This window comes from Salmo trutta, chromosome 28 (assembly GCF_901001165.1).
Source record: "Salmo trutta chromosome 28, fSalTru1.1, whole genome shotgun sequence".
NCBI lineage: Eukaryota > Metazoa > Chordata > Actinopteri > Salmoniformes > Salmonidae > Salmo > Salmo trutta.
The window spans coordinates 32299203-32325541 of NC_042984.1; positions in this window are offsets into that span (position 1 = coordinate 32299203).

Consider the following 26339-nt stretch of genomic DNA (forward strand, 5'->3'; position numbering starts at 1 on the left):
TACTGGAAACCCCTGCCCTGTGGTCGAACCCTCAGGAGGCGTCTCACCGTGTACTCAGGATGGCCATCGGGGACACGGGGAGGAGGGGTAGGCCTGGAAATACAAGACAAAGGGCTGTGAGACACGGGCTTAATTCTAGACACATGGAATGTAGGATGAGTACGAAAGGTACTTGGCAACAGAAGGTGGACAGCAGAGGGCTAATGATCTTGGAGATGAGGAAAGGGCAGATAAACTGGGGGGACAGCTTGCAAGACTCCACCCAGAGGGGCAGATCCCGGGTGGACAGCCATACCTTCTGCCCGAGACGATACCGGGTATCCGCTTGTCGTCGATACCTGAAGGTGGTCTTGAGGAGGGCCGACCGGGCTCTCCTCTAGGTACGACGACAGCGGAGGACAAACATCTGGGCCCACCTCCTCTTCCTGCTCAGGGAAGAGCGGGGGCTGATACCCCGTGGCAGAGCAGGGAAGGGTGTTGCTGGTTCCAGGTGGTGGGGTTGGTGGAGACCAAGCAGCGCAGGGTAGTCTCGATGTCCTCGTTGGCTCACTCCGACTGGACGTTGGACTGGGGGTGGAACCCGGAGGACAGGCTGGCCGACAACCCAATGAGGGTGCAGAACGTCTTCCAGAACTGGGACGAGGACTGAGGACCTCGGTGAGAGACCATGTCCATGGGCAGTCCATGGATCCGGAAGACGTGCTGCACCATGAGCTGGGCCGTCTTTGGCAGAGGGTAGTTTGCGTAGAAGAATGAAGTGGACGGCTTTGGGAAACTGATCCACCACGGTCAGGATAGCAGTGTTGCTATCAGACGGGGGAAGACCCGTGGCAAAGTCCAGGGAGATGTGAGACCAGGGACGGTGGGGGATAGGCAGGTTGGAAGAGACCAGCCGGAGCTTGCCGAGGAGTCTTGCTCTGTGCACACACCATGCAAGCGGCGATGAGTGAGGACATGTCAAGGACCATAGTAGGCCACCAAAAGCGCTGTTGCACAAAGGCCAGGGTCCGATGGGCACCCGGGTGGCAGGCAAGCCTGGAGAGGTGGGCTCACTCCAGGACCACGGAGCGTACGGCATCAGGAACGAACATCCGGTTATCAGGGATGTAGCTTGAGGTCAAGGGCAGAACGCTGGGACAAGACAGTCCTCACTCTGACATTCGAAGCGTCGGCCTCTATCATGAACTGACGGGATGGATCAGGATGAACCAGGATGGGAACTGTAGTGAAGCGATGTTTGAGGTCCCGGAACGCCTGGTCAGCAGCTGGAGACCACGTGAACGGAACCTTGGGCGAGATGAGTGCTGACAGGGGGGAAGCCAGAGTGCTGTAACCCCGGATAAAGCAGCGATAGAAGTTGGTGAACCCCAGGGAACGTTGAAGCTGCACCCTGGATGTAGGCTGAAGCCAATCCATCACTGCTCTCACCTTCCCGGGATCCATCTGGACACTCCCAGCCAAGATGATGTAACCCAGAAAGGGGATGGTGGAGCGATGGAACTCGCACTTCTCCGCCTTCACAAACAGCTGTTTCTCCAGGAGGTGTTGAAGGACTTGCTAGACGTGGAGCATGTGTTCTTGAGGGGAGCGGGAGAAGACAAGGATGTCATCAATGTAGACGAAGACGAACCGGTTCAACATGTCGGGGAGAACATCGTTCACCAGAGCTTGGAACAAAGCAGGGGCGTTGGTGAGGCCAAAGGGCATGACCAGATACTCGTGGTGGCCACTGTCTGTGTTGAAGGGGGTCTTCTACTCGTCCCTCTCTCGTATCCGCACCAGATGGTAGGCGTTCCGTAGATCGAGCTTGGAAAACACAGTGGCCACCTGGAGTGGCTCGAAAGCCGAGGAGATGAGTGGTAGCGGGTAACGGTTCTTAACTGTAATGTCATTGAGAAATTACGGGCACAGGGTCTTGTCCTTTTTCTCCACGAAAAAGAACCGTGCACCGGCAGGAGAGGAAGAGGGACAGATAAATGCAGCAGCTAGGGAGTCCCCAATGTAGGTATCCATAGTCTTGGTCTCTGGTCCCGACAGAGAGTACAGACATCCCCGGGGCGGCTTGGTGCTAGGGAAAAGGTCAATCCCACAGTCATAGGGTCAGTGTGGCAGTAGCGACGTGGCCTGGGCCTTGCCCGGGGTTCCTGGTACTCCGTGGGAATGGCAGAGCGGTCCGGGGCGCCTTCCGAGCCCCCAGGAAGACATATCGGGCAGGTTGTGCTGACTTCAGGCAATGGGCATGGCAGAACGGGTCCAGCCCATGATGGCACCAGTAGACCAGTTAATGAGGGTATTGTGTCGTTGGAGCCAGGAGAATCCCAATACCACGGGAATCAGAGGGGACTTGATGAGCAGAAACTGGATATGGATAACCTCGCTGTGGTTCCCTGACACCCGTAGGTTGATGGGAGTGGTGCTGTGGGTGACTCGGCCTATAGAGCGCCCGTCCAGCCCCCTAACATCCATGGGAATGGAAAGGGGCTGAGTGGGGATGTTCAGCACGGACGCCGTTAGTGTCCAAAAGCTCTCGTCGGCCCCAGAGTCAATGAGAACCCAGAGAGATTTTGACTGGTCTCCCCACAGCGGAATGGCATGAAAAGGGGTGCAAGCAGGGGAAGCAGGAACGTTCTCCATGTGGCCCCACCAGAGTACTTGCTCCTACCGGTGAGCCTAGTTTAAAGGACAAAAGGACACGAAATGACCAAGAGTCTCGCAATACAGACAACTCTTCCTGTCGATCCTGTATTGCTGTTCCGCTGGTGACAGCCCAGCTCTGCCTAGTGGCATAGGCTCAGGAAGCGGTGACTCGGACGTCTTCAGCAGCCCTCGGGGCAGGTCAGGAAGCCTCAGGTTCTCTCGGTAACGAGACCATCGGGAGCTACCGGAATGACTCAGAGGCAAGGTGGGATCCCTGGGCTGCAAGCTGTCCTTGACCTCCTCCGAGACACGGTGCAGGAACATATCAAACAGTGCTTCTTGTTTCCAAGCACACTCCGCTGGCAAAATGCGGAAATCCACCGAATTACCAGCTTCACTGCGGGAGTCCTGCCAAACCTGGATTAGAGCATATGGCCGGCTGTTGTTCCCACATGGCAGTAGCCCAGGTGGGAGCCCTCCGGGACATCAGCATGATGAGGTAAGCTATCTTGGAGCGATCCGATGGGAAGGAGAAGGGTTGAAGCTCGAAGATGAGGGCACATTGAGCTAGGAACGCCCGACAGGTGCTCAGCTCTCCATTGAAGCATTCCGGAGGAGGTAAGCGGGGTTCCTGAGAAGGCGGGGTGACCGATGAGACAGCGCTGCCAGCAGCTGAGTCACTGAGGAACTGTGGGGTTACCAGTGTGGTTGGCGGTTTCCCAGACAACCCTTGGAATTGCTCCAGCAAACAGCCAACGTTTGGACCCCCTCCACAAGGCCATGAAGCAATTCCTCGTGCATGCCGATGGTGGCTCCCTGGGTGGAGATGACGTTGTGCAGCTGGCCTGGGTCTGCTGGGTCAGTCATGGCCAGTTCGTACCATCAGGAATCAAGATAAGACCCAGATGCAGACCGTGTCAAAGTAACACAGCAAAAGTGGCAAAGGTACAGGACGGCAGGCAGGCTCAGGGGCAGGCAGAGTGGTCAGGTGGGCGGGTACAGGGTCAGGACAGGCAAGAGTCAAAAACCAGGAGGACAAGAAAAGGGAGACTGGGGAAAAGTAGGAGCTGAATACAAAAATGCTGATTGACTTCATAAACAAGACGATCTGGCAACAGACAAACAGAGAGCACAGGTATAAATACATAGGGGATAATGGGGAAGATGGCGATACAGATCAGGGTATGACACTACCGGTCTACTTACTTTCGAGCATGCTTGGCTATTAAATAAGCCATGGATAAATGGTAGGCTAATATTTGTTGTGGAGGTGGAATAAACCAGGCATGTCATAAAAATTCATTCTAAACTGAAGATCATGATTAGTTGATTATTCGTCAAGTGTGTTACCTGGGGCTGTGGCAAAAGTGTGACACCAATTAGGCCCCTGAGGACTGGAGTTGCCAATCCCTGATTTAGGCCTATATACTATAATAAAAGTAAAATAAATACATTAGGCTACAGGTTTTTTTTTGTATTTTTTTAACAAAGCGATTATTATTAATTCATTTAGAATGATATAAAAGCCCCTTAGATATTATCACAGATCAGATTTACCCTAACAAAAAATGCCCCTTAGATATTAATTTAGACTCCTCCAATCCTCTAAATGTAATTATTGGCGGAGAGTCATGTCATATACTGTAGGCCTATCGTAGGCGACATGAGTCTCACTAGTGTTGAGTAATGTGCTGTTAAAAGTGGTGTTGGTCTTATTTATTTAAAAAGCATATTGAAGTAAAAAGCAATACGATTTGAAGCAATAGTTGACCCGCTGTGGTCAACTATTTCAGCACCGTTTGCACTGCTCTGAGACAAGCATGGGAACGGATCTTGATAAATCAATGACATTTTTATTTTCACTGAATCTTCATTTGGGTATTGATTAGACTACAATTAGGGTGTGGAAATGTTATGCTCTCAGTACTGTAGCCTACTCCCAACCGTTACGTTGTACAGCGCATATTTTCCGTTCCATCCTAGCTGAAACCCTGAGGGTTTAGTTTTTCTTGGAATAGAAACACCATAATATTAATAAAATTAATTAAGCAACATTTCTTAAAATCAATCCCATATCCTATGTTCTTACAAAACACATTTTTAAATTATCTAGTACAGCCACTATTGAAGGCTACCAAATGCTTCTCAAAGAGCCCTCTGGTGGTCAAACTAGCACTAACTAGCATTAATGGTAACAACGGCTGACAATTAAATAACGTGCGATAAAATTCTGCGGCAGCCCGCAAGGTGTGCTGCAGTATGACGCACCTTTTGAAGGAGGAACCACTGTATAGACAAGTGTGTGCCTTTCCAAATTATGTCCAATCAGTTGAATTTACCACAGGTGGACTCCTATCAAGTTGGAGAAACATCTCAAGGATGATCAATGGAAACAGGATGCACCTGAGCTCAATTTAGATTTTTATATTTAAATTTGCAAACATTTCTAAAAACCTGTTTTCACTTCGTCATTATGGGGTGTTGTGAGTAGATTGATAAGGATTTTTATTTTTATTTAATCCATTTTAGAATAAGGCTGTAATGTAACAAAATGTGGAAAAAGGGAAGGGGTCTGAATACTTTCCGAATGCGCTGTGTATTTGTATTCATGTTGCATAGATAGGGATTGCTTAACCCTCCTGTTGTGTTAATTTCATGTTATGAATTCTGTGTTCCCGGTCCAAAATGTCCGCCCCATTATAGCTGATTATATATCCATGACAATACATATATTATCACTTAATGTTGTGTTAGATCCTTTTATCAGCTTAAGTTATTGTGAACATTACACGTTTTGAACTTCTATTTGCTATTTATGGCCTGTAGGCCTCATTGACCTGAGCTCATACAACTTTATTTTGAGTAAAAAAAGCATAGTGTATAGATTATTTTGACTATAACAAATACTCAGATGAAACATATTGTGCTATTTATCACAGACTAATTTGTGTCATGATCAAAGATATGTTCAAGAGCCTCACATACATCGTTTGGTCATTGTGCTGCCACATAATTAATTGTGAGCAAGGCCTCAAAAAAGCCTTATATACCAGAGTTGCGAGAAAGGTTCTAGATATTATTGAAACAATGTTGCGATTGTTTGTGAGAATGCCAACAGGTGTGGTTCCCGTTGGGGAAAGATTCTATTGGGGAAAGGTTCCTGTGGGGGTTGCCATGGAAGCCAAGAAGGGGAGTGAGGTGTGTGCGTGTGTGCTTAAACACATGTGGGGGTCTGGGAGAGGAAGTGTGTCCATCTGATGAATGGGCATGTGCCTGAACTCAATTGTACACACTAATTGTAGTCTCACCCATTCATTTCTAATGACCGGTCATTTTTGACCGGGAACACCACAGGTGTACCAAAGTTAAATAAAACACCCACAATGTAATGAAACTCATCAACATTTATTTTGTGTGTTCAGATGCCCTGTGTGGACAAAGTCATGGAACCTTATGACAATCAGATAAAATGAACTACATTTTTCAGAGAGAAAACTTTGAAATCGGTCCAATTCGACTGGAACACAGCAGGAGGGTTAAGTATTCTACATCCAGTACGAATGATCAAGTGTTTCTTTAATTCAGTGGAATGACACCAAAGGCTATGCCAGGGCATGTATTCATAAAGAGTATCAGATTAGGAGTGTTGAACTAGGATAATTTCTTAAATGGATTGTGTTGGTCATGACTTGGTTTTAAATTATTTTGGGATGATTTGGGAATGACATTTTAAACATGCTAAATGGGGGAGATTGACTTAAATGGGGTTTTGGTCCCAAAATGCTAATATTAGCGTTTGTTGATAGTGGCTAGTTTATTAACTAAATCTAATTGTAGATTGCAGTCACTCCTTGTCCATAGACTGCTTTCATGGTAAGGAAGCAAATATCTAAAGATATAATTTTGCTAAACTATCCCTTTATCGACAGTGTATATCAGAGAAGGCCAATTTCTATTGGAACAGTCAACTAAACAAAACCACAATAATCTGTTTACATCATTATACAGCCTATAAATTGAACCACTAATGTTGCCTATATTTGGGACTAAAACAGATTATTTATGTATCTAAAGCTATGCATTTCTGCTCACAGTGACCCAGAAAATGAATTTCCCCAAAAGTATTTCAAATGTGCAAACATACACAGTATGCACTTGCATATTATATAAATGTAAGGTGTGTGTGTATGTGCAGGCTGTATACAATTGAAAGTGCAGCATACATTAACATTGTGCTTCTTTGCGTTGTACTATTTCCTGAGCTCAAACGCTTTTATTAGACATGCCTTTGTTCTATAATTGGGTTCCAGGGAACAATAGAAACGCTTACCACAACAAGTAATCAGTACATTGGCCGCTCCTTTTCCCACCATGCTTTGCCCCATAAAGAAAACACAAGAATAGAGGCCAAGTGTTGAACTGGTAGAATAGTACAAGCTATATAAAACACCGTTGCAAACCACAACTGAATCACACAATGTTTCTATCCATTTGTGTGTTCTGTTCGTTCTTAAATGCAAAAACATAGGCAGGTAAATTAATGTGATGTTATCATGCACATAAGACACAATTAAGAATTAGCAAGAACTGAAGGCAAGAACATGTTCTCAATGTTTCATTTGATATCCAGTGAGGCAGCACCACTTTAGCTGCCTGGTTTAATAACACAATATTTGACTAAAATACATGTTTAAAATGGTTTTCTGTTTCCTTCGGCACATTTGCCAATGTCAAGTTCTTCCTAGCTGATGACCAAATGTACTCTAAACTCCAAACTCCATAGCTGTAATTCATTTCATGGTCTGTTCTCATTTGAAGAAAAGTGGTGCATAAGAGATTCTCAGATACACAAAGATGGAAAATATTGTAACCTTGTCATGTCTTATCTATGTGACACCATGTGATGCCATAGACTATAACTGGGACACTTTCCCATGATGCAAGCTTCTATTTTAATGTCATCCAGATGTGCTGTCACCTGGGAACACAAGGCCTGCTATTAAAAATACTTGACAGGGAAAATCACTATCCTTGACAATGACAAGTAAATTCTTATTGAATTATTTAGTGTACAGTGCCGTGAAAAAGTATTTGCCCCCTTTCTGATTTTCTCTATTGTGCTTATTGTTGATACTGAATGTTATCAGATCTTCAACCAAAACATAATATTAGATAAAGGGAACCTGAGTTTACAAATAACACAAAAAATGTATTCTTATTATATTTATTGAATTAACACAGTTAAACAACACCCAATTACCCTGTGTGAAAAAGTAATTGACCCCTTACACTCAATAACTGGTTGTGCCACCTTCAGCTGCAATGACTGCAACCAAATGCTTCCTGTAGTTGTTGATCAGTCTCTCACATCGCTGTGGAGGAATTTTGGCCCACTCTTCCATGCAGAAATGCTTTAACTCAGCGAAATTTGTGAGTTTTCAAGCATGAACTGCTCGTTTCAAGTCCTGCCACAACATCACAATTGGGATCAGGTCTGGACATTGACTAGGCCATTCCAAAACTTCAAATGCGTTGCTTTTTAACTATTTTCATGTAGACTTCATTGTGTGTTTTGGATCATTGTCTTGCTGCATGACCCAGCTACGCTTGAGCTCACATACAGATGGCCTGACATTCTCCTGTAGAATTCTCTGATACAGAACATAATTCATGGTTCCTTCTATTAGGGCAAGTCGTCCAGATCCTGAGGCAGCAAAGCATCCCCAAACCATCACACTACCACCACCATGCTTGACCATTAGTATGAGGTTCTTATTGTGGAATGCAGTGCTTGGTTTTTGCCAGACATAATGGGACTCATCTCGTCCAACAGTTGAATTGTATTTTTTTTATTTCACCTTTATTTAACCAGGTAGGCAAGTTGAGAACAAGTTCTCATTTACAACTGTGGCCTGGCCAAGATAAAGCAAAGCAGTGTGACACAGACAACATAGAGTTACACATGGAGTAAACAAACAAGCCAATAACACAATAAACAAGTCAATGATACAGTAGAAAAAAGAAAGTCTATATACAATGTGTGCAAAAGGCATGAGGAGGTAGGCAATAAATAGGCCATAGGAGCAAATAATTACAATTTAGCAGATTAACACTGGAGTGATAAATGAGCATATGAAGATGTGCATGTGGAGATACTGGTGTGCAAAAAGAGCAGAAAAGTAAATAAAATAAAAACAGTAAGGGGATGAGGTAGGTAGATAGGGCGGGCAATGTACAGATGGGCTATGTACAGCTGCAGCGATCGGTTAGCTGCTCAGATAGCTGATGTTTAAAGTTAGTGAGGGAAATAAAAGTCTCCAACTTCAGCGATTTTTGCAATTCGTTCCAGTCACTGGCAGCAAAGAACTGGAATGAAAGGCGGCCAAATGAGGTGTTGGCTTTGGGGATGATCAGTGAGATATACCTGCTGGAACGTGTGCTACGGGTGAGTGTTGTTATCGTGACCAGTGAACTGAGATAAGGTGGACCTTTAGCTAGCATAGTCTTATAGACGACCTGGAGCCAGTGGATCTGGCGACGAATATGTAGCGAGGGCCAGCCAACTAGAGCATACAGGTCGCAGTGGTGGGTGGTATAAGGTGATTTGGTAACAAAACGGATGGCACTGTGATAGACTGCATCCAGTTTGCTGAGTAGAGTATTGGAAGCTATTTTGTAGATGACATCGCCGAAGTCGAGGATCGGTAGGATAGTCAGTTTTACTAGGGTAAGTTTGGCAGCGTGAGTGAAGGAGGCTTTGTTGCAAAATAGAAAGCCGATTCTAGATTTGATTTTGGATTGGAGATGTTTAATATGAGTCTGGAAGGAGAGTTTACAGTCTAGCCAGGCACCTAGGTATTTGTAGTTGTCCACATATTCTAGGTCGGAACCATCCAGGGTGGTGATGCTAGTCGGGCGGGCAGGTGCGGGCAGCGAACGGTTGAAAAGCATGCATTTGGTTTCACTAGTGTTTAAGAGCAGTTGGAGGCCACGGAAGGAGTGTTGTATGGCATTGAAGCTCGTTTGGAGGTTAGTTAGCACAGTGTCCAAGGAAGGGCCAAAAGTATACAGAATGGTGTCGTCTGCATAGAGGTGGATCAGGGAATCGCCTGCAGCAAGAGCGACATCATTGATACATACAGAGAAAAGAGTCGGCCCGAGAATTGAACCCTGTGGTATAGCAGACCATAGCGTGGGCTTCTCAATCGATTTGAATTCAGCTAAGAGTAATTCCAATAGTAATGACATTCTGATAAAATTTGAAGGCCCTGATATTTAACAATGAGAAATACTGAGTGACTATTTGCACACACACCCACACACAAGCACGCACACACACACACACACGCACATGCACACGCTCCACACTCGTGAACACTCGCTCCACTTACACTTAATCAAGTAAATTTCATCTGAAGTTGCAGCCTCTCTTTGAAATGGATGCATCTGTGCCATTATGTGGGGGGGGGGGGATTAATTATGGCCACTTTCATCTGAGCCCAATTAGTCTTTTCTGTGAAGTTGTTTGCCATATAAAAGACAAGAGCCAATAGAACTTTTGTTACTTTCATCATGCTACTCTTTTTCTAAATCTAAATGTGAATCAATATCTAATAGTTGAATGTCAACAGCTCCATATGCCCTTCAACCCGTTTATAATGGTCTTCTCGCAATGAGTCATTCATGCAGCTTCTGTACAGGAAATGGTATTAGTCATTAACTGTTTTCATCAACAATTACAGGGAATGTTTACTGCCATATTGTGGCTAGTAGTCTATCAGATTGAGAATGCAGAGAAGAAAAATGGAAAGTGTGACCTTAGAGATCATTGTTAATTGTTAAGGCAGGCTGCCTATTCTGAATGTACTGGGTGAGGTAGAAGCTGATACAGGTGTAGGTGTCCCGGTTAGAGGACAAGGATAGGGAGAGAGACTTGGGGTTTCAGTTGAGAGAGATTTAGCTTTTATCCTTTCAATTACTCATTTCATTTCCATAAGTGTGTGGTTGGGTATTGGATGCACAGATAGTACAAATAAAAGGGATACATGCTGGAGAACTGCATGGGTTGTTTGGTACTGAACTAAAAGCAAAGGGAACTCAGGTATTTAATAAGGGAATTGGTTGCAGGTGTCCAAAAGCCTGTTTAACATAAGCAGCACCATTAAGGACTGATACTTGCGATCTCTATACATCTCTATGGCTCACAGGTGCCTATAGTTAGAGAAAGTTAACCAAAAAGTGCAATTTAAGTGACAGTTTCCCTAAAAAGTATAAGAAAAATTAGAGCCTTTTCTACAGTTATTCTACATTACAAAATATGGTATAACCACAGAAAATGCTTTAACCTGATATGGATAGGGGGCAGTATTTTCACAGCCGGATGAAAAAACGTACCCGATTTAAACTGGTTACTACTCTTTCCCAGAAACGAGAATATGCATATTATTAGTAGACTTGGATAGAAAACTCAGAAGTTTCTAAAACTGTTTGAATGGTGTCTGTGAGTATAACAGAACTCATATGGCAGGCAAAAACCTGAGAAAAATTCAACCAGGAAGTGTAGGATCTGAGAAATGTAGTTCTTCTTTCTAGTCCCTTTCAAAACTACAGTATCTGTGCTGTTACGTTGCACTTTCTAAGGCTTCCATTGGCTGTCTAAAGCCTTCAGAAAGTGGATTGAGCCTTCTCCTGTCTCTGGGCAGAGTATAGTGTTATATCTAGCCTAGCTGTAGAAGAACGCACGTCTGCACGGTTTCACATTGTACATCACTCTGTCGTTTGATGACATGTGCCACTCATTCTGACAACCCATTCATCCGTAAAGCAGCACACTGTCGTAAACCATAACAACGTACAGTATGACGTACAGCACGTTGTACCATACATAACATTTCCCCCCCCTTTCCAAAACCAGGGACTGGTACCATATATAAAATGTCCATAGGGCAAGAACCTAGAGTGATACCTGTAAGAAATAAAACATTAACCTTTAAACAGAGGGACTCTCCAAACTAACCAGTTCAGTCCATTAACCTGGAGGTTGACTAAGACACCTATCGGAGCCTAAGAATGAAAAGAGGTTAAGTAGTCCCCCAGATGAGCAGGGCGAGTTCGTGCCCGCATAGGCCTTTCTTCAACCGCCACCGCTTGTGGCTCTGGCCCTTGGGGAGCCCACAGAGGCTGGGGCTCGGGTGGTAGTGGTGGGGGAGGTCCATCCGGTGGCGTCTCTGGCCTGCATGTCTGTTCTGTGTGCATTCGTATTCCTTGAGGAGCAGGGACTTTCCTGAGGCGGCTGGCGTGCCAGCGTGATCCATTGCTCAACATGAATGTGGCGGGCCCCAGTTGTCGACTGACCTGCAGGGGTTCCGACCAGAATGAGGCCATTTTGTTACACCGCTGAGGCCGTCGGGCTCGGACCCAGTCAGACACTTGGATGATTGACTTCTTCACCCTGTGTGCCTTGTCAAAACGCTGTTTCATTTCTCTTTGGTGCCTGGTCACTGCCTGTTTTTCTTGGGTGCACCTAGTTGCCAGTTCTGCAACTCTCTGTGTTCTGAGTCTGTCCAGTGGCAGTTCCATCTCACGACCTAGCATGAGAGATGCCGGGGAGGCCTGTGTTGTTGTGTGTTTGCTTGCTCTGTAGTGCATTAGCGTTTGATTCAAAGCAGTTTGGAACGTGCACCCCTGGACCAGGTGCGCTCTGATGCCGTTCTTCAGCGTTTGGTTGAAGCGTTCCACGCCTCCGTTAGCTTGTGGGTTGTAGTAGGCCGTACGGATGTGTTTGATTCCCTTGTTGCTGAGATATGAGGAGAACTCGGCAGAGATTAGCTGGGGCCCATTGTCCGTGGTAAGGGTGAGGGGCAGGCCCCACCTTGTGAACAGGCTGTCTAGGTGCTGTGACAGTTCCGACAGGAACCACTTCTTGCCACTTAGAGTGGAGGTCATACACCACCACCAGGAAGCGCTGATGGTGAGGGACTGCGTGACCATGGATCTCGGCACAGATGTCCAGTTGGATGTGCTCCCAGGGGCGGGACGGCCATGCGAGAGGCTGCAGGGGGGGTGGGGCGGACTGTCCTGTTTTCCCACTGAGGAGGCATGCAGCACAATCCCTGACCAGGGCTTCAATGTCGTGGTCGATGCCTGGCCACCACACAAGGTCTCGACATCGCTGTTTGACCTTCACTATGCCCAAGTGCCCCTCGTGCGCCATGGATAGAACACGCGCACGCAGACCACTTGGGACCACAGTGCAAAACCCTCGAGAGACACAGACTTCTTCCCAGCAAGACAGTTCGTGCTTCACCCTGGCGAAAGTCGCCAGCTCTTCCGGCACGTGTGCTGGCCATCCAGTGCGTATGTAGGTGCGCAGGGTAGACAGTGTGTGGGATCCTGTTCCGATGCTTGCTTCAGCTCCTCCAGTGAGACGACTGACTGAAGAGGAGCGTAAAGCATTTGTACGAGCTCTGTTTCGTTGTCGTCTGGCAAGACGGTCGGAGTAGGAGCGTCAAAGGAGCGTGAGAGGAGGTCTGCCACCACATTATCCCTCCCTGGAGTGAACTTCAGCTGATAGTCGTACTGTCTGAGGCGGTCGGCCCATCTGTGCAGCCGAAGTGGCTTGTGGCCAGTTCCTGATGCCGACAGTAGCGTTGTGAGGGACTGGTGGTCGGTTCGGAGCGTGAACAGACGGCCATAGAGGTAGAGGTGCCACCTTTCGCACGCCCAGACACAGGCCAGTGCTTCTCGTTCGCCCACAGAGTACCGTTGTTCTGTGGGGCTCAGGGCCCTTGAGGCGAAGGCGACGGGCCTCTCAATGCCATTCTGCAGCTGTGAGAGGACAGCTCCTAGTGCTCCAGCTGAGCCGTCACATGTGACAATGGTGGGGCAGACGGGGTCAAAGTGAGCCAAGACTGGGGCTGTGGTGAGCTGGCTCTTCAGTGAGCGGACCGCGTCTGAGCAGGCTGCCGTCCAGGCCCATGGCTCAACCTTCTTGAGGAGCTGGCGAAGGGGCGCTGTGGTCTGGGAGTAGTGGGGCAGAAACCGGAGGTAGTAGGCTGTCATGCCCAAGAATGATGCCACCTGAGAGGCTGAGGTCGGTTCTGGGATCCTGTGGACGGCTTCAATGTTCGACATGAGTGGGGCAATGCCTTTGGCCGACAGGCGGAACCCCACAAACTCGACGGCTGGAGCTGCAAAGGTGCACTTTCCACCGTTAAGGGTCAGGTTGTTCTGCAGTAGAGCGCTGAATACTCTGTGGAGTTGATAATCATGGATGTGGAGGTCAGGACCGTGGACCACGATGTCATCCAGATAGACCGCCACCCCAGGTATTCCAGCGAGGATGGTGCTTATCACCTTCAGGAAGCAGCTGGGGGCGGAGTTAAGTCCAAAAGGCATGCGTGTATATCTGAACACGCCAGCATGTGTGACAAAGGTAGTGAGATCTCTGATAGCTGCATGGAGGGGTACCTGAAGATAACCCTGACGAAGGTCAAGCTTCGTGAAGATCGTGGAGCCATGGAATTGTGCGGTCAGCTCCTCAGCTGTAGGCAAGGGGTACTTATCCGGGACAACGGCCTTGTTCACAGCACGAAGATCCACGCAGGTCCGGATTCCACCTGACTTTTTGGTTGCAATGACTAAGTTTGAAATCCAGGGGGCAGCGTTGACTGGCTCAATGATGCCTGCATCCAACTGTGCCTGGAGATCTTTTGTGACGTCATCACGCAGTGCAAAGGGAATGCGCCGCAGGGGCTGCATGACTGGGGTCACTTCCGGATTCACTAGTGGCCTGTGAGTAAAGGCTGTGAGGCAGCCCAGTCCATCAAACAGAGTTGGCCAGTTCTGTTGCCATGTGCAGGTAACCTGGTGGATAGCTGACCCACTGTCATCTCTCAGCGTGAATCCCAAGCCTGTGAAGAGGTCGAGGCCCAAGAGGTTGGCACCCCGCTTTGCAACATGAAATGTGAATGATGGAAGATGCTTGGTGCCGTAGTGTACTGGGACCTGGAGGGTGCCTACAATGTCTATCTTGGATCTACCGTACCCACACAGGGCAGTGGAGGGCTGTTGGAGTGGTAGGTGACTGAAAAACTTGTAGTAAGTGGCAAGGTTGAGCAATGGCACCGCAGCGCCAGTATCCAGCAGCAAAGGCAAACCCACCTCACCCAGCTGCACAGTGCATGTCCTGAATGACACATGGTTGGTGGAGACAGTTCGAATTTCCGTGCGTTCATGTTGAGAGTGAGATGAAACTAAGGGCCTGTGCTGGGTGGAGCTAGTACCTGGGGCAGAACGACACACTTTTGCAAAGTGATTGTATTTTGAACAGTTCTTGCATATTTTCCCATGGGCTGGGCAGTTTGAAGCCCTTGAATTGTGAGAGCTAGCCCCGCAGTTGCCACAGCTACTTCTGTTCGTTTGTCTGTGTGCTTGCTGCACGGGCATGCCGGTGTCTGTGTCCATGCAGCTATCAACGTGGGAGGCCATGCATAGCGCGTGATCGTTGTAGTGCGCCTGCTTGGGCTGAAGCTGCTGTGTGAGAATGGCTGGGGGCCGAGTGTATGCTGCAAATCTGTCTGTTAGCATAGTAGAGCATTCCAACGCCGCTTCAACCTGGAGTGCTATTTTAATAGCTCCATCTAGTTGTAAATTATCCGATTCCAAAAGCAGTTTCTCCCATGTCTTTTCACATAACGTCCCCTCTATCAACTGATCCCTGACGATCTCGTCCTGAAGTGTCCCATAGTTACAAGAGCTAGCCAAATCCCTCAGATTAGCCACGTAGCTTTGAATGGACTCACCCGGCCGTTGGTGTCTCTTCCGTAGCCGGTAGCGTCGGAGGAGCACTTGCTCTTTCCCGGCGAAGTGGTTCCGTAGGAGGCTGACTGCAGCAGTGAATGTAGGAGCCGATCCAAGGGCTCTGAAAATCCTTTGTCCCTCTGTACCGAGGCAGTGACGGAGCAGTGCTGTCCTCCGCTTGTCGGAGATTGTAGAAAAGTCCATAGCTTCGATATAAGTGTTAAAGCTATCAAGCCAGTTATTCCACGGGACTGGAGGTTCGCCAGGCACGGCGAGGAATGGTGCCGGCGGTGGTAAACTGAATTCAGCCATCTTCGTCGCCAATGTTATATCTAGCCTAGCTGTAGAAGAACGCACGTCTGCACGGTTTCACATTGTACATCACTCTGTCGTTTAATGACATGTGCCACTCATCCTGACAACCCATTCATCCGTAAAGCAGCACACTGTCGTAAACCATAACAACGTACAGTATGACGTACAGCACGTCGTACCATACATAACATATAGGAGCTCAGTTACTGAGTGGTCTGCCTGAGGACAAAGAGATTGGATATGCGGGTCCCCGCGAGCACGCTGTTTTTTCTTTCCCTCATTGAATGAATACACTATTGTCCAGTTGGAATATTATCGCAATTTTACGTTAAAAATACAATACAAATTGATTTTAAACAGAGTTTGACATGCTTCTAAGTACGGTAATGGAACATTTAGACTTTTTGTGTCTCGAATTGCGCTCGCGCGTTACCCTTTGGATAGTGACCTGAACGCACGTACAAAATAGAGGTATTTGGACATAAAAACAAAATTTCTTGTGGAAGTAGCAGTGCTGGGAGTGAATTCTGATGAAGATCAGCAAAGGTAATACAATATTTCTAATACTAATTCTGAGTTTAGGTTGCCCCGAACTTGGCGGGTGTCTGTATAGCTCAAAGTGATGGCTGAGCTATGTACTCAGAATATTGCAAAATGTGCTTTCTCCGTAAAGCTATTTTAAAATCTGACACAGCGATTGCATAAAGGAGTTCTGTATCTATAATTCTTAAAATAATTGTTATGTATTTTGTCAACGTTTATGATCAGTATTTTTGTAAATTCACCGGAAGTTTTTGGTGGGAATACATTTTCTGAACATCACGCGCCAATGTAAAAAGCTGTTTTGATATAGATATGAACTTGATTGAACAAAACATACATGTATTGTATAACATAATGTCCTAGGAGTGTCATCTGATGAAGATCATCAAAGGTTAGTGCTTCATTTAGCTGTGTTTTGGGTTTTATTGACATATATGCTTGCTTGAAAAATGGCTGTGTGGTTATTTTGGTCTATGTACTCTCCTAACATAATCTAATGTTTTGCTTTCGCTGTAAAGCCTTTTTGAAATCGGGCAATGTGGTTGGATTCAGGAGAGGTTTATCTTTCAAATGGTGTAAAATAGTCGTATGTTTGAAAAATTGAAATTATTGGATTTTTTTGTTTTTGTATTTCGTGCCATGCGATCCTATTGGCTGTTGGCTAGGGGTACCGCTGGAGGAACGGGGTTCCGCTGGCGGAACGGGGTTCCGCTGGCGGAACGCCTAGATGTAAGAGGTTTTAACAAAAGTAACATAACATATATCATAACATCTCATGACAGTGTACTACTTGGATCAAAATGTTGGACCCAGTCCAGATTACACGGTGCACTTGCCTTGTGTATTGACATACAGTAACTCAGCCTTCAGTTCAAACAAAGTTAATGTCCAATTACCAAAAGTCACTAGTTATGACAGTTGTTGTGATGCCATTTTGGCATCATCATTGACACACCATCAGCCTGGTTTGAATCCCACTCTAGTGAACTGAACTAAGACTGTGGTGTTATCCCCACCCCCGTAAACCACTGATAAAGCTGATTTGGTCTGGCATGGTATATAGTTTTGAAAATAAATCAGTTGGCTCCTTCCACTTCATGCACTCATGACATAATTTGTTTTCCACCTTAACTCAATTATTGTCAATTAGTTCATCTGTAGGGCAACAATGACTACCTGTAGCTACATTAGGCTATAGTCCCTCCCCATTCAATACAGTATGACGAGCACTAAGGATGGTTACTCCTCCAGCCTGTGAGTTTGTCAATGTCAAATAAAGGAGGTATAATATCCCCTCCTTTCTCTATCTATCTCCATCCCTTCTTTTCTTCCCTTCATTTTCACTGACAAGCTTTGGTGAATTAAATGTCATCTCTATTTTTTAGAGATTGTGAATACTGCACACACCATTCAATAATCCATTCAATTTTATTCATATTCAATTTCTATGTTGCTTTGTTGTGTAGAATGACATAGTAGAATTGTAGCTGGTAATGTGTGCGAATAGTTCTCTAGGAAGCTAAATTAATGATCACATGGTCATTCTAGACTAGGACAGTCAAGCCTGTCTGAACATGTTGTATTTTTTGCACATCACTCCAGTTTAAAGGGACATTACACTCCAAAATCTCGAATGCGGTCTCTTGTCGAGATAAATCCACGTCCGAGTGTATTTTGTAGATCCAACTGTATGCTACAATTCTAAATGAATGGAAAAGATAAGCACCTTATGTGGCCCTTATCCTTTCAATTAATTTGGGGCTGAGGCACATAGCTGGATCTACACAATCGATTGAATGGGATGTGGATTATGTCTTGATATTAGACTACATGAGGTATAGAAAACGTCTGGCAAATGTTTTATTTTGAAGTGTAATGTCCCTTTAAGTTGATATAACTATGTCGGTTGATAGTTTGATTATCTAGAGATCATATACGGACTACTATCCACATAAAGTAATCCGCAGTGATGTTTTGATTTGTCAATCAATGTGCGGACACACCTTTCAACACATCATTACGTATGTATTATATTGTACAATAGTTCTGGATATTAGTTGCCTTTACCCTTGCCACCATAAGAGTTTTATCTTCCAGCAATACCAAAGATCAACAACACTCAACTGCCAAATTCTGGATAGTTGGACATACAAGTCTTCCTCTTGAATAATTCAGCATTAACACAAGATGCCAAGACATTATTACATTCTGCATAAGCTTTTTATTGAACACACACATTAGAAAAGGTCTTTGTTGTGTCAATTAGTTGATTAAGTATAATCTATGTCCCGTGGGCTCTGGCTACCTGATCTGTTTCTAAATGGATTTGTATTACAGAGCGAACCGAGAGCAAAGAAAGGGGACATTTTCAGTTACATGCCACTGTGTTGACTGACAGTCAGGCACTATTTGATAGGCCTTTTATTTTAATTGCTTGTATTTCATTAAGGGCATTTATTATGAAAATTAATCTGTTCTGATTCAGCAATGTGCAACTGCGTTATTCATGTAAGGCCAGCAGTCATTAGAATACATTCAATTATGGTATGAGAAGCCAGGTCTGACAATATGTGTGAGGAGACCAAGGAATATACAGTATGTTCTGCTCATTAGTTACCAAGGCTGTTGCAATGTCAATTAATGAGAGAGAAAGAAAGACAGAGAGAACGAGACAGAGAGAATGAGACAGAGAGAACGAGAGAACGAGAGAGAGAGAGAGAGAGAGAGAGAGAGAATGAGACAGAGAGAACGAGAGAACGAGAGAGAGAGAGAGAGAGAGAGAATGAGAGAATGAGAGAGAGAACGAGAGAACGAGAGAACGAGAGAGAGAACGAGAGAGAGAGAACGAGAGAGAGAACGAGAGCGAGAGAACGAGAGAGAGAGAGAGAGAACGAGAGAAAGAGAGAGAGAGAACGAGAGAGAAAGAATGAGAGAGAGAGCGAGAGAGAGAGAGAGAGAGAGAGAGAGAATGAGAGAGAGCGAGAGAACGAGAGAGAGAGAACGAGAGAAAGAGAGAGAGAGAACGAGAGAGAGAGAATGAGAGAGAGAGCGAGAGAGAGAGAGAGAGAGAGAGAGAATGAGAGAGAGAGAGAAACGAGAGAGAGAGAGAACGAGAGAGAGAATGAGAGAGAGAGAGAGAGAGAGAGAGAGAGAGAGAGAGAGAGAGAGAGAGAGAGAATGAGAAAGAGAGAGAGAGAGAGAAAGAGAGAGAACGAGAGAGAGAGAGAGAGAGAGAGAACGAGAGAGAGAGAGAGAGAGAGAGAGAGAGAGAGAGAGAACGAGAGAGAGAGAACGAGAGAGAGAGAACGAGAGAGAGCGAGAGAGAGAACGAGAGAGAACGAGAGAGAGAACGAGAGAGAGAGAGAGAGAGAACGAGAGAGAGAGAACGAGAGAGAGAGAGAGAGAGAACGAGAGAGAGAGAGAGAACGAGAGAGAGAGAGAACGAGAGAGTGAGAGAACGAGAGAGAGAGAGAGAACGAGAGAGAGAGAGAGAGAGAGAGAGAGAGAGAGAGAGAGAAGCTCCAAGGTAGGAGGATGAATGCCTCTGTCACAGAGGGGAACCTTCATCCTTAAAAATATTTACAAAGCACCTGATCATCAGCTGATTTAAAAGACACCGGACATATTTGGACTGGAACATCACAAGACCTGTGGGCCAGATGCACACTCACAAGATTCAACCAAGATAACATACTGCTGATTAGTATTACTTCAAGTTTTTAAACCCCAGCGGCATGCCAGTTTGCCTCACTTTGATTTCTTCAGTCTCTATGAGACAGACCCAATTTTAGATCAATTGCATTGAATTACATTTCAAATACCTTTAATCTGAAATAATTTTGGAGAATAGCAAACAAAGGGAGAATAAGAATATCTCCTTCATCAAAACAATCAATCTGAACGTGCAACCACTGACCACATTTCCTCAAATTATTTGAACTGACATTTTCAGGAGCTTTACTTGGAAGTGTATGGCTCTAGACTTGTACAGTATGTCCAATGTTCTGATTTATGCATGATTCACACAACTCGGATCCTCCATCACCTCCATTGCTTGGACGTGTTCATTGCTCAAGTAAGGAAACAGCTTATACAGTTTTCAATAGGCTGTGTTACCAATGTCAAACTCAAGATGCTAGCATCACCTTTACACCCTGGTAGTCAATTCAAAGGCAGAATTCCAAGCACTGTAAGTCTTGTCCTTTGACAGCATACCCAACAGATATAGGATCTTAATTGTATCACTCTTCTGAAATGCAAACTTGTAGTGTATTTTAGTTTTAAAAAGGCTTCTAATTTCGACTTAGAATTTCAGACTTGATGTGGCCTAACGAAATATTTACAATAATTATAATCCACATAATAATTCACATTTCCTGTTGCTGCAGGATTATTTTCCTGCTGTAACAAACTGGCTCAAATTAAGATCCTTCATCTGTATGTAATCCCTATTCCTTATCTTTATATTGTCCTTTCTATAGTCCTTTGTTGATTTTGACACGTTTTGAAAATATGCTACTTTTCAGTCAAACACTGCGTAGAATACAGCTGCACATCATCCATATCGAAAACTAAATTGATTTGGAAAGACAAAATGGATTTAGGCTATCATGGTTTCTTTACAAAAATTGTTTTGCGGGCCTGTATCATTTTCAGGGTGTCATCTCAGCGATAAATCCATTCATATTGAAAAGAAACAACAAAAAATTGTACGTAAATGAAAAGCATAACCATGAGAGGCAGGCATAAGAAACCTTTTGACTGCTGTTCTCTCATATTGTTTGGGGTGGATGTTGGGCAAATTATGAGGTGGCACTACTTCTCCATACACAGCGCTCTGTGTGGGAGTGTGCAAACAGATGGGTGACCTGATCTAAATTATAATCTGGTTATCCATTGAGAAGAGGGACAGCTCTGAATTGACAGGCATGACATTTGCATAAAAGTATGTGTACACACTGCTGTGAAAATCCCATTGCAGAGACTTATGCCTTCACCTAAGTCTAGATCACAATGGAACCAAAAGATGAGGGTGACAATAGTCACACGGAAAGGAGCAAACCGTCTGCGTTTATGAAAATGTGATAAAAATGAATTTCTGCCATTTACTTTTTTTTATCACTTTGTATTTATATCAGTTATTCTTGTGACTTAGTTGCACTGTAAGTCAAGCTATGCTTGAATGGTCGTCACACTTATTTAGACACCATATCATATTAACATACAGTACATTGACTGTGATAGAGAGGGACAAGATCTTTTGGGGAAATGCTAGGAAATGCTAGTTATTCCGTTATTTGGAACAAACGGGGATGAAGGTTCAGCAGCTTTTGCGTTGACACATGTTAGGTGTCATAACACTTATGAGCTAAATTACAATTTGATGTAAACATACAGTATATATCTGATGCAATGGGTTCTCTAAGGATGGAATCCAAACTTGAGATCTGGGTGCGCAGGCTACCCTGAGTTTTTGTGCAAATCTCTCATTGACATCAATGCATCATTTACGTGAAAAGTATGTAATTGTAGGACTGAGTGACCAAAAGCTTTGATCATTATTACTGTGGCATTCTACTCTAATTCATATTCTCTAAAAACAAATGTTAATAAAATTGGCAATACCTTAAAGCCCTGTGCAGTCAAAAATGTGATTTTCCTTTGTTTTATATATATATTTCCACACTATGAGGTTGGAATAATACTGTGAAATTGTGAAAATTATGATAATGCCCTTTTAGTGTAAGAGCTGTTTGAAAAGATTGCCTAAAATGTGCACCTGTTTTGGTAGGATGTTTGGGCCTGCCTAGTGAAATCACCATGCTGTAAATTAGTTAATAGACCAATAAGAAAAGAAGTTCCAAACCTCTCTGCCAATAACAGCTTATTTTCAGTTTTTCACTCCCCACTCAGACCACTCCCAGACAGTCTTAACTAAATTAACGCATGAGAAATTGCTCTGTACTAAGAAGCTATTTTTGTTCATTTTGACCATTTTATTTGAAAACAATCACAGTAAGGTACTTAATTCTTACCCAGAAAGGTTTTGATATTGAGGGGAAAAATATTCTGCATTAGACCTTTAATTTTAAAGTTACTTTTACCAAATAGGATTTAAATATTTGGTTTAAAAACATACTTTGCTCTTCTTAGAACAAATGACAAATGTGGTTAAAATCTCCTATGTGCTTTTATTTCATGTGTTTACTCTTTTGTATCTAAATGGCAATATTTCCACAGTGCTTTCCACCATCTGTGGGAATGTGAAACCTTTCTGTAGCACAGTGAACGGGGGGTGGTAGTGGTGTTTTCTGTAATTCCAGAATCCCTCAAATCGAATCATGCAAATGTTGTGCACTTTGAAGCTAATCCAACTCCTACCATATGCACAGTGAAATCAACAATCTATTATGCATGCATTGCACCAAGCTTAAGGTAATGTTATTTCACTGGTTTTCCATATTTTGTTTTAGAGTACATACATATCCTAAGTTACCTTAAAAAAATAGTTTTTGTATCTAATTGTGTTGTGCAATCCTGCATATTAAGTCATTAATTTAAAAGAAGCTGATGATAACTGTTTGGTTTGAGTAAGGGTACATTTTTGCAATTTTAAAGTACAGCTCTTTTTCAGCTGTAGTACTACGTAATATCAAATCAAATTGTATTTGTCAGATGCAATGTGAACAACAGGTTCAGACTAACAATGAAATGCTTACTTACGGGCCCGTTCCAACAATGCAGAGGGAAAAATAATAGAAAGATAATAACAGAATGAATAAATACACAATGAGTAATGATAACTTGGCTATATACACGGGGTACCAGTACTGAGTTGATGTGCAGAAGAACGAGTTGATTGAGGTACATATGTACCCTGTAGATACGTACACTTCGATCAAAATTTAGGAGTCACTTATAAATGTCCTTGTTTTTGAAAGAAAAGCACATTTTTTTAAAATTAAAATAACATCAAATTGATCAGAAATACACTGTAGACATTGTTAATGTTGTAAATGACTATTGTAGCTGGAAACGGTAGCTTTTTATGGAATATCTACAGTGCATATGCGTACAGAGGCCCATTATCAGCAACCGTCACTCCTGTGTTCCAATGGCACGTTGTGTTAGCTAATTCAAGTTTATCCCTTTAAAAGGCTAATTGATCATTAGAAAACCTGTTTGCAATTATGTTAGCACAGCTGAAAACTGTTGTACTGATTAAAGAAGCAATAAAACAGTCCTTCTTTAGACTAGTTGAGTATCTGGAGCGTCGGCATTTGTGGGTTCGATTACAGGCTCAAAATGGTCAGAAACAAAGACATTTCTTCTGAAACTCGTCAGTCTATTCTTGTTCTGAGAAGGCTATTCCATGCGAGAAATTACCATGAAACTGAAGATCTCATACAACGCTGTGTACTACTCCCTTCACAGAACAGCGCAAACTGGCTCTAACCAGAATAGAAAGAGGAGTGGGAGGCCCGGTGCACAGCTGAGCAAGAGGACAAATACATTAGAGTGTCTAGTTTGAGAAAAAGACGCCTCACAAGTCCTCAACTGGCAGCTTCATTAAAATGGTACCCGCAAAACACCCATCTCAACGTCAACAGTGAAGAGGCGACTCCGGGATGCTGGCCTTCTAGGCAAAGTTGCAAAGAAAAAGCCATATCTCAGACTGGCCAAGAAAAATAAAATATTAAGATGGTCAAAAGAACACAGACACTGGACAGAGGAATTCTCCCTAGAAGGCCAGCATCCCACTGCTCCAGAGTCCAATGGCGGCAAGATTTACACCACTTCAGCCGACGATTGGCATTGCGCATGGTGATCTTAGGCTTGTGTGAGGCTGCTCGGCCCATAGAAACCCATTTCATGAAGCTCCCGACAAACAGTTATTGTGCTGACGTTGCTTCCAGAGGCAGTTTGGAACTCGGTAGTGAGTGTTGCAACCGAGGACAGACAATTTTTATGCGCTAACCGCTTCAGCACTCAGCAGTCCCGTTCTGTAATATTGTGTTGCCTACCACTTCGCGACTGAGCCGTTGTTGCTCCTAAACGTTTCCACTTCACAATAACAGCACTTACAGTTGACTGGGGCAGCTCTAGCAGGGCAGAAATTTGACGAACTGACTTGTTGGAAAGGTTGCATCCTATGACAGTGCCACGATGAACATTACTGAGCTCTTCAGTAAGGCCATTCTACTGCCAATGTTTGTCTATGGACATTGCATGGCCGTGTGCTCGATTTCATACACCTGTCAGCAATGGGTGTGGCTGAAATAGCCAAATCCACTAATTTGAAGGCGTGTCCACATACTTTCGTATATATAGTGTACAGTGAATTTGGAAAGTATTCAGACCTCTAGACTTTTCCCACATTTTGTACACACAATACCCCATAATGTCAAAGCGAAAACAGGTTTTTAGAAATGTATAAAAAATTTATTAAAAAAATACCTTATTTATGTAAATATTCAGACTCCAAATTTAGCTCAGGTAAATCCTGTTTTCATTGATCATCCTTGAAATGTTTGTACAACTTAATTGGAGTCTATCTGTGGTAAATTCAATTAATTGGACATGATTTGGAATGGCACACACCTGTCTATATAAGGTCCCACAGTTGACAGTACATGTCAGAGCAAAAACCAAGCCATGAGGTCAAAGGAATTGTCCTTAGAGCTCTGAGACAGGATTCTGTCGAGGCACAGATCTGGGAAAGGGTACTAAAACATTTTGGCAGCATTGAACATGCCCAAGAACACAGTGGCCTCCATCATTCTTAAATGGAAGAAGTTAGGAACCATCAAGTCAATTCCTAGAGCTCGCTGCCCATCCAAACTGAGCAATTGGGGGAGAAGGGCCTTGGTCAGGAAGGTCAGGAAGGCACCTAAAGGACTCAGACCATCGTCTGATGAAACCTAGATTGAACTCTTTGTCCTGAATGCCAAGTGTCACGTCTGGAGGAAACTTGGCACCATCCTTACTCTGAAGCACGGTGGTGGCAGCATCATGCTGTGGGGATATTTTTTAGCGGCAGGGACTGGAAGACTAGTAAGGATCGAGGGAAAGATGAGCGGAGCAAAGTACAAAAGATCCTTAATGAAAACCTGCTCCAGAGTGCTCAGGACCTCAGACTAGGGTGAAGGTTCACCTTCCAACAGAACAATGACCCTAAGCACACAGCCAAGACAACGCAGGAGTGGCTTCGGGACACGTCTCTGAATGTCCTTGAGTGGCCCAGCCAGAGCCTGGACTTGAACCCGATCGAACATCTCTTGAGAGACCTGAAAATAGCTGTGCACCAATGCTCCCCAACCAACCTGACAGAGCTTGAGAGGATCTGCAGAGAATAATGGGAGAAATTCCCCAAATACTCGAGGCTGTAATCGCTGCCGAAGGTGCTTGAACAAAGTACTGAGTAAAGGGTCTGAATACTTATGTAAATGTTCAGGTTTTTTTATTTTATAAATACATAAACATTTCTATAAACCTGTTTTTGCTTTATCATTATGGGGTGTCTGGTGTAGATTGATGGGGAAGAAACAATTCAATACATTTTAGAACAAGGCTGTAACGTAACAAAATGTGGAAAAAGTCAAGAGGTCTGAATACTTTCCGAATATACTGTACTGAGTGAACAAAACATTAGGAACACATGCTCTTTCCATGACATAGACTGACCACGTGAATCCAGGTGAAAGCAATGATCTCTAACTGATGTCACTTGTTAAATCCACTTCAATCAGTGTAGATGAAGGGGAGGAGACAGGTAAAATAAGGATTTCTAAGCCTTGAGACAACTGAGACATGGATTGTGTATGTATGCCATTCAAAGGGTGAATGGGCAAGACAACAGATGTACGTGCCTTTGAACAGGGTATGGTAGTAGATGCCAGGCGCACCGGTTTGAGTGTGCCAAGAACTGCAACGCTGCTGGGTTTTTCACGCTCAACAGTTTAATGTGTGTATCAAGAATGGTCCACCACCCAAATGATATCCAGCCAACTTGACACAACTGTGGGAAGCATTGGATTCAACAC